Source organism: Paroedura picta, chromosome 5, assembly GCF_049243985.1.
Source record: "Paroedura picta isolate Pp20150507F chromosome 5, Ppicta_v3.0, whole genome shotgun sequence".
Lineage (NCBI taxonomy): Eukaryota > Metazoa > Chordata > Lepidosauria > Squamata > Gekkonidae > Paroedura > Paroedura picta.
This window is the reverse complement of record NC_135373.1, coordinates 101,415,653-101,429,831: the sequence shown is the minus strand read 5'-3', so window position 1 is coordinate 101,429,831 and position 14,179 is coordinate 101,415,653. Positions and strand designations below refer to the sequence as shown.

At 43.5% G+C, this 14,179-nt stretch overlaps 1 protein-coding gene and 1 pseudogene across 3 annotated transcripts in view; both read left to right on the top strand.

Annotated features, from left to right (window-relative positions):
* The window catches only part of KCNJ4 (potassium inwardly rectifying channel subfamily J member 4), a 46,600-nt gene that overhangs the window by 11,462 nt on the left and 20,959 nt on the right, over window positions 1-14,179 (top strand). The window contains exon 1 of one of the 3 annotated variants that reach the window (XM_077339535.1): window positions 12,918-13,078. The exons of 1 other annotated variant lie outside the window; for it this stretch is intronic. The gene's annotated coding sequence lies outside the window, so the exon portion shown is untranslated. Of the gene's footprint in view, window positions 1-12,917; window positions 13,079-13,855; window positions 14,030-14,179 lie in introns of those variants that run through there. One more of the 3 variants, XM_077339534.1, reaches the window with a different exon arrangement.
* LOC143838357 (endosome-associated-trafficking regulator 1 pseudogene) lies at window positions 10,678-12,153 on the top strand (annotated as a pseudogene).

Sequence of the window (14,179 nt, the reverse complement as noted above, 5' to 3'; positions counted from 1 at the left end):
ATTCCCCGGAGTCCATTTAAGTTTGCACCTACTGCTTCAGTGACTCCATCCAGCCACCTCATTCTCTGTCGTCCCCTTCTTCTTTTGCCCTCGATCGCTCCCAGCATTAGGCTCTTCTCCAGGGAGTCCTTCCTTCTCATGAGGTGGCCAAAGTATTTGAGTTTCATCTTCAGGATCTGGCCTTCTAAAGAGCAGTCAGGGCTGATCTCTAGGACTGACCGGTTTGTTCGCCTTGCAGTCCAAGGGACTCGCAAGAGTCTTCTCCAGCACCAGAGTTCAAAAGCCTCAATTCTTTGACGCTCGGCCTTCCTTATGGTCCAACTTTCGCAGCCATACATTGCAACTGGGAATACCATAGCTTTGACTAAACGCACTTTTGTTGGTAGGGTGATGTCTCTGCTTTTTAGGATGCTGTCTAGATTTGCCATAGCTTTCCTCCCTAGGAGCAAGCGTCTTTTAATTTCTTTGCTGCAGTCCCCATCTGCAGTGATCTTGGAGCCGAGGAAAATAAAATCTGTCACTATCTCCATTTCTTCCCCATCTATTTGCCAGGAATTGAGAGGGCCGGCTGCCATGATCTTTGTTTTCTTGATGTTGAGTTTCAAGCCAACTTTTGCACTCTCCTCCTTCACCCGCATCAACAGGCTCTTTAGCTCCTCTTCACTTTCTGCCATTAGAGTGGTATCATCTGCATATCTGAGGTTGTTGATATTTCTCCCTGCAATCTTGATCCCAATTTGTGACTCCTCTAATCCCGCCTTTCTCATGATGTGCTCCGCATACAAGTTAAATAGGCAAGGCGACAGTATACAGCCTTGCCGAACTCCTTTCTCAATTTTGAACCAATCCGTGATTCCATGTTCAGTTCTCACTGTTGCTTCTTGACCTGCATATAAATTTCTCAAGAGACAAATAAGATGCTCTGGTATTCCCATCTCTTTAAGAACTTGCCACAATTTGTTGTGCTCCACACAATCAAAGGCTTTAGCATAGTCAATGAAGCAGAAGTAGATGTTCTTCTGGAACTCCCTAGCTTTTTCCATGATCCAGCGTATGTTGGCAATTTGATCTCTAGTTCCTCTACCTCTTCGAAATCCTGCCTGTACTTCTGGAAGTTCTCGGTCCACATATTGCTGGAGCCTAGCTTGTAGGATTTTGAGCATAACTTTGCTAGCATGAGAAATGAGTTCAATGGTGCGGTAGTTTGAACATTCTTTGGCATTGCCCTTCTTTGGGATTGGAATGTAAACTGACCTTTTCCAATCCTGTGGCCATTGCTGAGTTTTCCAAATTTGCTGGCATATTGAGTGTAGCACTTTTACTGCATCGTCCTTTAAGATTTTGAATAGTTCAACTGGAATGCTGTCACCACCACTAGCTTTATTGTTGCTCAGACTTCCTAAGGCCCATTTGACTTCACATTCCAGGATGTCTGGCTCCAGGTCAGTAACTACCCCACTGTGGTCATCAGGGATGTTAAGCTCGCTCTTGTATAGTTCTTCTGTATAATTTTGCCACCTTTGCTTAATCTCTTCTGCTTCTGTGAGGTCCCTACCATTTTGGTCCCTTATCATACCCATCTTTGCATGAAACGTTCTCTTCATATCTCCAATTTTCTTGAAAAGATCTCTGGTCCTCCCCATTCTATTGTTTTCTTCTATTTGTTTGCACTGTTCATTTAAGAAGGCATTCTTATCTCTTCTAGCTTTTCTCTGGAATTCTGCATTCAATTGGGTGTATCTTTCTCTTTCTCCCTTGCCTTTCACTTCCCTTCTCTCCTTAGCTATTTGTAAAGCTTCCTCAGACAGCCATTTTGATTTCTTGCATTTCTTTTTCTTTGGGATGGTTTTAGTTGCTACCTCTTGTACAATGTCGCGAACCTCCGTCCATAGTTCTTCAGGCACTCTGTCTATCAGATCTAATTCCTTAAATCTATTTGTCACCTCTACTGTATATTCGTCGGGGATATGATTTAGTTCGTACCTGAGTGGCCTAGTGCTTTTCCCTACTTTCTTCAATTTAAGCCTAAATTTTGCAACAAGAAGCTCATGATCTGAACCACAATCAGCTCCTGGTCTTGTTTTTATTGCCTGTATAGAACTTTTCCATCTTTGGCTGCAGAGTACATAGTCAATCTGATTTCTGTGTTGACCGTCTGGTGATGTCCATGTGTAGAGTCGTCTCTTGGGTTGTTGGAAAAGAGTGTTTGCTATGACCATTGTATTCTCTTGACAAAATTCTACCAGCCTGTGCCCTGCTTCATTTTGTACTCCAAGGCCAAACTTGCCTGTTATCCCAGTTATCTTTTGGCTTCCTACTTTAGCATTCCAATCCCCCATGATGATAAGCACATCATTTTTTGGCGTTGCTTCTATAAGGTGTTGTAGGGCTTCATAGAACTGATCAACTTCATCCTCTTCAGCAGCAGTGGTTGGGGCATAGACCTGGATCACTGTGATGTTGAATGGTTTGCCTTGGATTCGAACTGAGATCATTCTGTCATTTTGGGGATTGTATCCCAAGACTGCTTTTCCTACTCTCTTATTGATTATGAAGGCTACTCCATTTCTTCTGCGAGATTCTTGTCCACAGTAGTATACCTGATGGTCATCTGAATTAAATTCACCCATTCCTGTCCATTTTAGTTCACTGATTCCTAAAATGTCGATGTTCAGTCTTCTCATTTCTTGTTTAACCACGTCCAGCTTGCCTTGATTCATGGATCTGACGTTCCAGGTTCCTATGGAATAAAAATCTTTACAGCATCGGACTGTCTTTTCGCCACCAGTTACTTCCACAACTGAGCGTCCTTTCGGCTTTGGCCCAGCCGCTTCATTCATTCTGGCGCTACTCGTACTAGCCGTCTGCTCATCCCCAGTAGCATATTGGACACCTTCCGACCTGAGGGGCTCATCTTCCGGCGTCATATCGTTATGCCTATTAGAACTGTCCATAGAGTTTTCATGGCAAAGATACTGGAGTGGTTTGCCATTGCCTTCTCCAGTGGATCACCTTTTGTCAGAGCTCTCAGCTATGACCTGTCCGTCTTGGGTGGCCCTGCACGGCATAGCTCATAGCTTCACTGAGCTACACAAGCCCCCTTGCCACAACAAGGCAGCGATCCTTGAAGGGGGACAGATGTTCTTAGTGACATCTAATTCTTTTCAAACTGACACAGTTTCATTTGCGGTAACACTATGCTCAAGTCTGCCCACACCTAGTACCCACACATTTTCAGTCCAGATAATGCAGATCAAATTTATATATAAGGATGCTCCCATCAGCATTTATGCATGGTAAGTAACTAGTGTAGAAAAGACCTCTAAGACCAGCTAGATTTTAGCCCAGGATTCTGTAGAGGCTAATAGTTAATGCAATGGGAGAAAGAGCATAGGTTGTTCACGGAGGTCTTTATTTTCTGTCGCAGGAAGCATGTTCGTGAACCTGCTGGATCTGAGGAGGCAGACCAGCACGAGTGTACCCCAGCTAAGAATCTGACCCTGTGTGCCTAGTCTGTAGTTCCGTTTTCTGTTCTTTTGTGCGTGTTAAAAACCCAGTTGTGTGGTAAAAAATAAAACAGACAACTTCTAGTGATCTTTTCCAAAGCATTCATCCTCAAAGCATGCTGTCTGTTTAATGGATGCTGGGATATTGCCAGCCCTCCCTCCCTCCAAAAAGTAATTGTGGGTCCAGAGAAGGATTTAGGCCTTCCAGATGCCTGTTCTTACTTTCCTTTTTTTCTTCATAGGTTTCAACCCACTCCAACCCCTCAGCTCGTTTTCTCTGTCTTTTTCTCTGCCTAATTCTTTTTTCCACCTCCTTGTTTGTGTACAGGACAGCTATCTTGCCACCCTTGAAATATACATGTGCATAAACACCCACAGATAAATAGCAGCTTTCTTTCTGTATCTTTCCCCATCAATCAAAGTGAGCATAAAAGATCTTTTTAACTATCACTGCCCCATCAACGTTACCTGAATTTTTAGCTAGAGATTTTAGCTAAAGCGATTGCACTGCAGGGGGACATATGCTAGGACATAATAATGGAAACCAACCCCAAGCTAAATATTTTGGCAAACAGCTTTATTATCATGCAAATGGGAGTTGGCACAGCATGGAAGGATCCAGCCATCATATGGCCAGCAGGCCGCAAGGAAGCCCCAACTCCAGCAGCAAGGCCCAGAAGCATTTGAAAACGTGCACGTGAAGACAGTGGGACGGACGCTTGCTGGGCACCTGGGAGGTGGCCACCAGGAGGAGGGCCCTGTGAGCATTAGCCTCTGCTAGCATCCCCCCTGCCTGCCACCCGGAAATGCAAGGCAAGCAACCAGTCCTCTGCCCAGGCCTGGGCCATAACTCCATGTCCAGACACCCACTAATGGAGGCCCCCTAATATGGATCCGACCCATGCACAACTGCCAGTTATGACGACAGAAGGAGATAAGCAAGTAATGACAGCAAAGAATACAAGCGGACACCATAACAGACAAAAACAATGGGAGAAAGAGGATGGGAGGGCTGGAAAGCAGCGAGGCCGAAGAGAAGGGAAGAGGCCGAGCACCGCCACGTGTCCCTTTAAATAGGGGAGCTCGGCCTTCCCCCTTGGTCTGCCCCCATGGCATGGTGGCCAATCATCCTGGGGTCTTCCCCCTCCCACTAATGATGGAAACAATGCAGTGGCCGCAATGGTGGGAAACACTGCACTGCGAGAATGCTAATGTGATTTAAATTAGAGTGGTTATTATATCTGAGAAAGGTTTGTCTCCATGTCCTAAAATCTGCTGAACGTTTAACTAAGTCAATTGAGCCTCATCTAATGTTGCCAAGCTTTGAGCGGGGCCAAAAATTCTCCTGGAATTACAACTGATCTCCACAATACAGAGATCGGTTTCCCTGGAGGAAACAGCAGCATCCCATCACTGCTGAGCTTCCTCCACAAAGAATGCCTTCCCAGGCTCCAGTCCCACATCTCTAGGGATTTTTCAGGCTCATCAGGTGGCCCAGAAGTCAAGGAATGACTACTATGGACCTTTTAATGTTTTTTAAAAGAAGTCAATGCACAGTGGCAGAGAATAATGGAACATCACATTCTGCACATGTTGGATAATGCACTTTCAATGTGCTTTTGCAACTGATTTTCCTGTGCAAAACAGGAAAAACTATTTCTAAAGTACATTGAAAGTGTATTGCCCAATGAGTGCGAAATGGTCAAATCTGTACAATACCTCCCCCCTCAAATAATACTTTTATATGTGCAAATACTGTGTGAATTGTGATTGCACATCTTTCCTTAGTATTTGTGGTCGTCATTTGTGATTTAGTTTGTGAAAGACAATGACATAATTCTTCCTGTGCTCCATGCCATTGTTTTCTCAAATACATGCTCAAACATATCCTGCCATTTTATATATGTTCAAAACATCATTCAGAAGTTCTGATCTCTTTTGGCCATATTTTCTAACGCAGCCTTACAAACTGGAGTGCTTACTAGCTCAACAACTCCACTTTTCAGCTTCCCTTCTTCCAGCACCATTATGCTGCTCTTCATAAGCTCTCTGCTATAGATGTGCCAGAAACTTGAACACATCAAAATGAAGCGCTCCTCTTGCAAGATTTGAAAAGGGGGAAAAGGTTCCTGGCAAACATCAAGAAGGTTATTCTGCTCCAAAGGGCACCAACTTCCACACATATCATTCCTTACCTTGTAACCGCACAAAGAGCATAGCATGCGCATGTAACTGAGCGGATACCTTTGTGTGAATTGTGGAGCAGAGACAGGCATGCAGAATGGGGAATATGCAACTAGAGAACACTGTGGGGACGATTATGCAGATCAGCCATATAGCAACCTATGAGGTAAGGTGCAAATATTTAAGGAATAAATTGCAGTTCAAATATCCGTTATTATTGTTATGACAGGGCATGGGATTGTTGCCAAAATTTGTTCGAATGGCTCAACCCTACAGTATATTCAGAGAAGCGTGGAAAGCACTAGCTGTCCACCCACACGCCATGTACCCAGGCCCCATTGTTCATCATTACCTGCTCCAAATTTGGTAGCAAGTGGCTTTACAAGGAAACTCTGAAAAGTCTGGGACTTCTCAGTGTAGAAGAGATAACTAAGGGGGAACATGCTAGAGGTTTATAAAATTATGCACGGGTTGGAGAGAGTTGGCAAACAGAACGTTTCCTCCCTCTCCCTGAGTACTTGAGCTCAGGAGTACACTATTAACCTGATGAGCAGTAGATTCAGGACAGACAAAATAAAATACTTTACATAGTGAGTTATTTGCTGCCAGAGGTAGTGATGGCCACAGGCATAGACTGCTTCAAAATGGGACTAGACAGAATCTTGGTAGATAGGTCAGAGGCTACTAGCCACAGTGACTAAAGAGAACCTCCATGTTCAGAGGCAGTGAACCTCTGAACACCAGTGTCTGGAGGCAACAGCAAGGAAAAGCCTCGGTCTTTCTGCCCTGTTGTTGGGCCTCCAAAGATACTGGTTGACCACTGTGTGAGTTAGGATGTTGGACTAGATGGCCCCTGGTCTACTCCAGAGGGCTCTTCTTATGTTCTTATATACCCTGATGCCAACTCTGCTCTTTCTTAGAATCAGGCATTGAGTGTATCTCATCAGCACACCCCCTGCTGATATTTACCTTTCCCAGCAATGCTGATAGGTGTTAATATTTCTGCCTTTGGGGACAGTGTCTGTTGTATTATAACCCAACAGAAGTTGTACAGTTAGAGGGGATTATTATGGAAGGCCCACATGAGACTCAGGATGCGTCATGATTAAGGTTGCCAACTGGCCAGGAAAAATCCATCCTACTGAAGCTTTTCGTGGCTAGGGGATAAACATCTCATGAAGCCTGTATGCTGGCAGTTGCCCACCCTAACCCAGACACAAAATAACACCAAAGGTTAGTTGATAGTAAAACCTTCTCAAGAGGGAAGGGTCCATGGTATAGCCTGACCATATCAGGTTGCAGAAATTAAGCACTATCAGGGCCTGGATGGGAGACTCTGCAGAAGACGACAACAGCAAACCATCTCTGCTTCTGACATACCTTGAAAATCTCTTGCTTGGGCCGCCATAAGTCAGCTGCAGCTTGATGACACTTATGTACATAAAGCATTCTCATGGCATTGAAAACTGGGCTTGCATTATTTAAGTGTGCCGACAATGAGAATAGCCCCTCAGATATCAACAAATAACTCTTCAGTCATCTCATATCTTTATTTATAAACGAGCAACTCTGCAATCTCCTAGTACACTGCTAGTGGCTTTTTTGATGTGTGGTGTAAACAAGCGGCAGAAGGTGTTTGTGAGACCTGCAAACATATATAGTGTTAATTTCACACAAACCAGAGTGCTGTTGTGCCTATTCCCAAGGGGAAGTGTTACAATGGCAGAACAATGTGTGAAATCACTTCTCCCAAACCATCTTGCACTAGTGTGGATACTGCTTGTGGATTTGCAGCAGCTAGTGTGAATGGGTCTATGACTGTAGGGCTTGGCCTAAAACATGGCCCAAGAACCAGGGCCTATGGCAAAGGAAGGTTAAAATCTTCAGCGAGTGTGGATTTTTAGGCATGGGTCCTCCAGTAACTCTGTTAAGTATTTTGGAGAGTTAGGAGACAGCATCCCACTCCCAACTGAATGGAGGGGGATAGGGTGGCCAACGTCCAAGAAAGGCCAGGAGAGCTCCTGGAACTACAGTAGTGCCTGGGAATCAGTTCCCCTGGAGAAATTGCTTGTTTTGGAGGATGGACTCTATGGCATTATACCTTGTGCAGGCCCCTCCCCTCCCCAACTCTTTTCTCCCCAGACTCCAACCCCAAAACCTCCAGGGATCTTCCAGCCCAATGTTGCCAACAGAAAAGGAGGGGGGGGTTGAGTTTTGAACATAAAAAGGTAGATGTGAGTTGGCATAGCTCAAGCACTTGAAGAATACAGGTTCTCTTCCTCAAGAGATCAGAGGCGGCTTAGTGGATTTCCTGCTCTACAGGAGCATCTATTTGACTCCACCTGTGTTCTTCATTTATCTTAATAAAGAAAACAGTGCACTAATACAATCAGTTGTCTATGTTTGCTTCTTCTAAAGGGAACCAAATTGAACATAGCTTCACTTGTCTGAGGAAGAGTGCTTGCACTTGAAAGCTCATGCCTTGAATAAACCTTTGTTGGTCTTAAAGGTGCCACTGGACAATAATTTTATTGTATAGCTTCACTTGGAAATTCTCACAACTTAAAGTGGTGGATGCAACCCAATTTCTTACTTTTCCCTGTCCCAAACGGTTGGAATAGCTGAAGCACACCAGAATACTTCCCTGTAAGTTAAACTGCCAGCCCATACCTAAAGGACATGAACAAATAGAGCAGGGGTAGTCAACCTGTGGTCCTCCAGATGTTCATGGACTACAATTACCATGAACCCCTGCCAGCAAATTCTGGCAGGGGCTCATGAGAATTGTAGTCCATGACCATCTGGAGGACCACAGGTTGACTACCCCTGAAATCGAGCACCTGCCCAGGGGCTGGGTCTCACAATCCAATTTCTGCTACCTGGCCCCTTTAGTTGTATGTCATCCGGCAATATCATTTTCAGATATTGGTTGCCTTCACTCTGCTAGGGAATGGGAACGGATAGAATCTGGGGGTGGTAGGGGTTTTGTAACCTTTTCCCTATGTCTCATGCTCGCTGTGTCATCTAGCAGGTCTTGGTGCACATCCCTTGCTTTTCTGAATCTTGTCCCCTCCCTCCCTCCTTCCACCATGTGGGCTGATCACGGCTCAAACTTTTAATTCAGATGGTAATTGAAATAATAATACGGGCAGAACCCTTCTGTCTCTGATGCTGCAGCTGGCTTTATGGAGCTATGAATAGCTCTGAGTCACACTCTGAATATGGTTTCACTTCCAACCGTTTGTTTTGTTTTGTGGGTTTTTGTGGGTGGGGGTTTGTGGCTTTTTGTATTGCTCCCAGGACTACTAAGGGGAAAAAAGAGCCATCAGTCCCTTCTTCTGCCCCCAAATGTAACCAATTAGAGACACGTGTATAAAAATTCTATTTAAGCATCATGGAATGAGATGACCTAAAGAAATCAATCAATAAACGCTCATTGGCAGGACAGATGGGGAAGCTTGGCATATACTTGATCTATTTATAATGATGTTTAAAAAGTGCATTTGATTACATTCCTTCTTCATATTTTTCATATGCCCCTTGTTGTCTAAGCAAAGTGAGACTGGGTTTAGCTCATATGGTTGGCATTTTCTGCTGGTTCATTGAGCTGTAATGTGATTACCTCCATTGAACAGGTATATGTATTCCAGTTTTTCTTTCCATATCCATCTGGCAAAACTTGGTATGCGCAAAGCCATAGTTTAGATTTGAAAATAAGTTCACCCTATTCCCCCATCTCAGGAACAACTGGAGAAATGTTAATTTCTGAAAACACAACTAGTGTCTCCTCCACCATCAATTAACATGGGGGGAGATTACAACCTCCCATGGGGGGTACAACCTTTGCAGACCCAGCTGAAACCAACAGAGCCCTGTTGGATCAGATCAGTAATGCAGCTAGCCCACCATACTCTTCCATGGCCAAAAGTTGTTCTGAAGAGTCAACAAACAGGGCCCAGAATCCAAGGCCTTCCCCAATGTTGCCTCTGAGCCCTGGGTTCCAGATGTTTATGGCCCCTGAATATGGATGTCCCCTTTACTAACCAAGTTTTCCCACAAAGATCTATATTGGCATTGATGCTACAATCTCCCCACAGAGATAAAATGTGAAGTCACTAAAGTTGCAAATGACACTACATAGTTCAAAATGATGGCACTGAAACAGACTGAGATCTAGAAAGAGCACCCTAATCCAGGTGAATAGTCAACAGCAAAATGGAAACATGCAAGCAAAGGTAAACTTACATTGGGGTGAAAAAATCTTTTGTTTGCTTATACACAGAGGATGTCTGATTTAGGCAGAAAGGAATTTGGGGGTTGTATGGTATTTCACTTTTCCAGAGATACAGCTGGCCCTTTTGGCCTTCCACCCTAACCCAAAGATATGACTATTTCAACGGGCCTTCAAAATCAACTGATTGATGATGTTTTGGTTTACACATGGCATTTTTAGTGAGTGGAACCAAAGCTGAAGAACACAAAAATTAGCAATGCTAAGTAATAAAATTCTGATTGGAGTAAGGCCTTTATAGCAAAAGGTGTGGCCTTTATAGCAAAAGAAAGAAGCCTGTGTTGACCTTACATATTATTAGAGAGTGGACAGGTAATGGCCAATGTAGCACCATCAGTCTCAATGCCCCAGAACAACACATCACACCAGGGCTATCACAGTTCAAGAAGGAAAACCCTCCCTCCAAGAACTCTTTAAAATTACTTATGATCTAATCCAAGCTGCCCCAACCTGTTTGGTCTTCTATTTGATTACTTGCTCTGGAGACAAGATGCGATATTGTGACCTATCCAAGTTCATATAAAGAGTCAGAACAGGGTTCTGATACTAGATGTGAACTCCACTCATGTTGCTTGTCACTAGCTGAAAATACTGTAAAACTTATTCCAGCTGTGTTTTCCCAAGCCAGTGAAGTCACAAAATGAAGTGCAGTCATCTGATGACATCACAGATCAAGGTAACTTCTGCTTCCTGCACTATTAAAGATACACACAACCACACAAGGTATAGATTCAGATGCTTCAGTATACCATTAAATTGTGCCAAGGCCAACAGCAGAGGCACCCCAGTCCACAGGGCTGGCTAAACCACTGGTCAAAAAGTGGGACCTGGCCTAGTGGAAGGATGCAAGGTCTGTAGGATCCAACTGTGCTCCAAAAAATGCCACGCCCACTTCTCACAGGTTACTCACATTCTCGAGGCCTGAATGAGGAGCAAGAGGAAATCCAGCCCTGTTACCATCACCACCATATACCACCTCCTCCCAATCACATCAAGAATCTCATCTGCTCTGGAGACAATCAGCTGAAGGATTCAGATGACCAGGCCAAATTTTCCTTGAAAGGGATGCCTAAAAATAAGAACCGCTGTACAGGGAGACAACACGAACCAAGAAACAGAAGTTACCAGAAAAAAATGGCTAGACCGACGCTGGGCCTCGAAGAAGTACCTGTGTCTCCAGAACAACTAGGCTTGAGCTTGGAGTTTCAAGGGCCGTTCTACCAGGAAGCAGTAGTTATTGAAAATCTATCAGATGATGATGATGACAACTGGAGAGAAAGCTACCCATCCTCTGCCTATAACAAAGTACATCTCTCCAGAGTGTCCAACGTGGCTCCATGCAACCCTTACAATTACAACTCACCTTCTCTTGTAGGGGTTGAGGCTTTCTCTTCGTGGCCATTCAATGATAACGACCCATGTGATGGTTGTCCCACTCACACCAAGGCAGCTGAAAGCTACACTCCCCATGAAGAACCTATTGAAAATGTGGAGTATACCTCCTCACACCTGAGCTACCATGAACTTAAAGAAGAAAATTCTATGTTGAGGAGAAAGATCAAAAGGATTCAGAACTTCTCAGAAAGTCAGACACAGATGGTGAGAAACCTTGAGAGGAAACTGCAAGCCACCGTCACTAAAGAGGAAAAAGAAGCTCAGGATATGGAAGCTTTGGTGCAGCAGGCAGAACATAGTCTCCAGGCCATGACTCAAAGAGCTTTGAAGGCAGAGAGTGATCTTGAAAAGGCAAAGCAGGAGATGTACTTCCTCCAGGCTGAGCTCTCATGCTATAAGATGGAGAACGAAAGTTTGCGATCTGGCCAGTCCAGCAACATGGGAGCAGTCAAACACCACATCGATGTTGCTTTGCAGAACCTCCTCAGGGTCACTAACCATGCACATGCTACCATCCATCAGATGGTCTTCGGGGCTGAAACACTGGGGCTTGTTGCTGACCTCCTTAAATCTGTAGGCAGAATGTCTGAAATCGAAACGGAAAACGGAGCAGAGAAACAAACATAGAGGACTTCTCACCCACGAGTTGTCTGTGTTCCTGTAGACCAGTTGAGACTTAAACCTTTTGCGCTCACGTGTCAAGACATTGTATGGCTTCCAATAATCTCTCTTTTACCTGCAGAAGTACTTTTATTACATCATGGAATATTAATTTCATATGCTAATGCTTTGGTTGCTCTATTACAAAACTGCATTGTAGGAGGAGAGCACAATGTATGGGTCCCCTGATTCCTTTGTAGGGCTGAGTTTAGCCGTGGTCTAGAATGAACAGTCCATTGATGGGATAATTAAGGATGCTTTCACTCATTAGGCTTTAATTACTCCTGATCTACTCTCATCCTATTTCTGTTGATGTCCAAACATTGTTCACATGGAAACTAGAAGGAAGGCCTTTGTCAGGTGCAGGAACATTCTGGAAGTGTAGCTTCTATGTTCATGTTACATAATTTGAAGCAAGAGTAACTTTACTGGTCAGTGGTATTGAGAGTCACTTGATGGACAGCCTTTTCAAAAGTGAGCCTTACATTTATGTAAGTAATCATTGTTGCTGCAGAAAAGAAATAAAAAAGGAAGGCGTTTGTAATCCAAATGAGCATTCTGAAGCATTAACTCAGATGTGGAAATGCCTCACTGTTGAGGACTTGCTTCCTGAGTCCTGTACAAGCCTTTGGTTTCTGCTATAGCCCAAACTAGCTCAAGCTCATCAGTTAGTACTTATATGGGAAACCACCAAGGAAGACCAGGATTACTGTGTAGAGGAAGGCACTGGCAAACCACCTGTGCTCAGCTCTTGCTTTGAGCAATTGTAACTTGATAGCACATTATTATTGTTAATAATTGTCACATTAGATATTTGACTGGTAGATGGTGTTCCGCAACTCAAGATCTATCCAATTCTTCAGTATTGCAGTTGTATCTTTGTAGAATTCTTGCTGTTCCAAACTGAATCTGAGCAGGTGTTATTTGTTCAATGCCCAGAATGTCCAGGTGTTTCTTGAGACTTCTAGATCCTGCTCCAAGGACTCCAATGACAGCGGGCATGATGGTAACTTCTTCCAAAGGCACTCTATTTGGAATTTAGGTACTTCTCCTGTTCTTTCTTTTCTATTCTGCTGTCTCCTGGGATTGCAACATCAATATTTTGACCCTATTTCTGTTTTTTGTACAGTTATAACAGCTGTGTTATACTCCAGATGTTTATCTGTTTGTAATTGGATGTCCCAAAGAATCTTTGTTTCATATTTCTCCATAATCTTGTCTGGTATGTGCTCCCACAAATTTCTGGTTGACAGCAAACCATTCTTCTTGCAAAGGTTCCAGTACAACATAGATGTAACTCTATCATGACATTCTTTATAGTCACTTTGAGCAATTTTACTATAGGCACTGACTATCTGGTTAACTTTGTCTTACTAAGTTAATATTTTCTGTTATCATTGATCTTCTGTATCTTGGCTTTCATAGTGTTCATTTTGAGTGCCTGCTCTTGTGCAGCTAGAATGGGTCCTTCAGTTTCTTTCTTCAATTGCCCATTTTAGAGCCACTAAGGTATTTTCACAATCGATTTTATTCTCTATAGCCTTCAAATATTGCCCATGGACGTGCTTTTCCTTCCAGTTGTCAAAGTGAGTTTTGATTTCAATCCTTTTGTATATTTCTTTGGTTTCTGTAACCTTAAATAAGTTTGCCTTATATACTTCAACAAGAATAAGGGGAACAGATTGTCCCACTTTTGGAGGGACATCTGGGGGCACTTGGCAAATTGTACTTATGTTGAAATTTTAAAATATATATTACAATACCATTTTTGCATTCTATGTGTTCGATGAAACTTTTTGTTGCTCCATATAGACCAAATTTTTAATCAAGACCCCCCCCCCCAGTCAATGGTGTCCCACTTTACCAATGTTAAAATCTGGTCACCTTAAACTGGAAGCCTCTCTTTGATTTTCTTGGAGTAGTCATTCAGTGCTCATTTTATTTCTTCAGCTAGCTGCTAACCTTTGGAGAGCTCTTCGACCTAATTTACTTGGTAAGCAGAGACAATCAACAACATCACATCTAGGATGTAGTGAGTGATTCACTGTCATTATCTCGTGAGTTTTGTGATCTATTGCTTCTAATTCTGCCAGCTTCCAGTCAATAATGCCAGCTGTATATTTTAGAACTGGGACTGCCCATA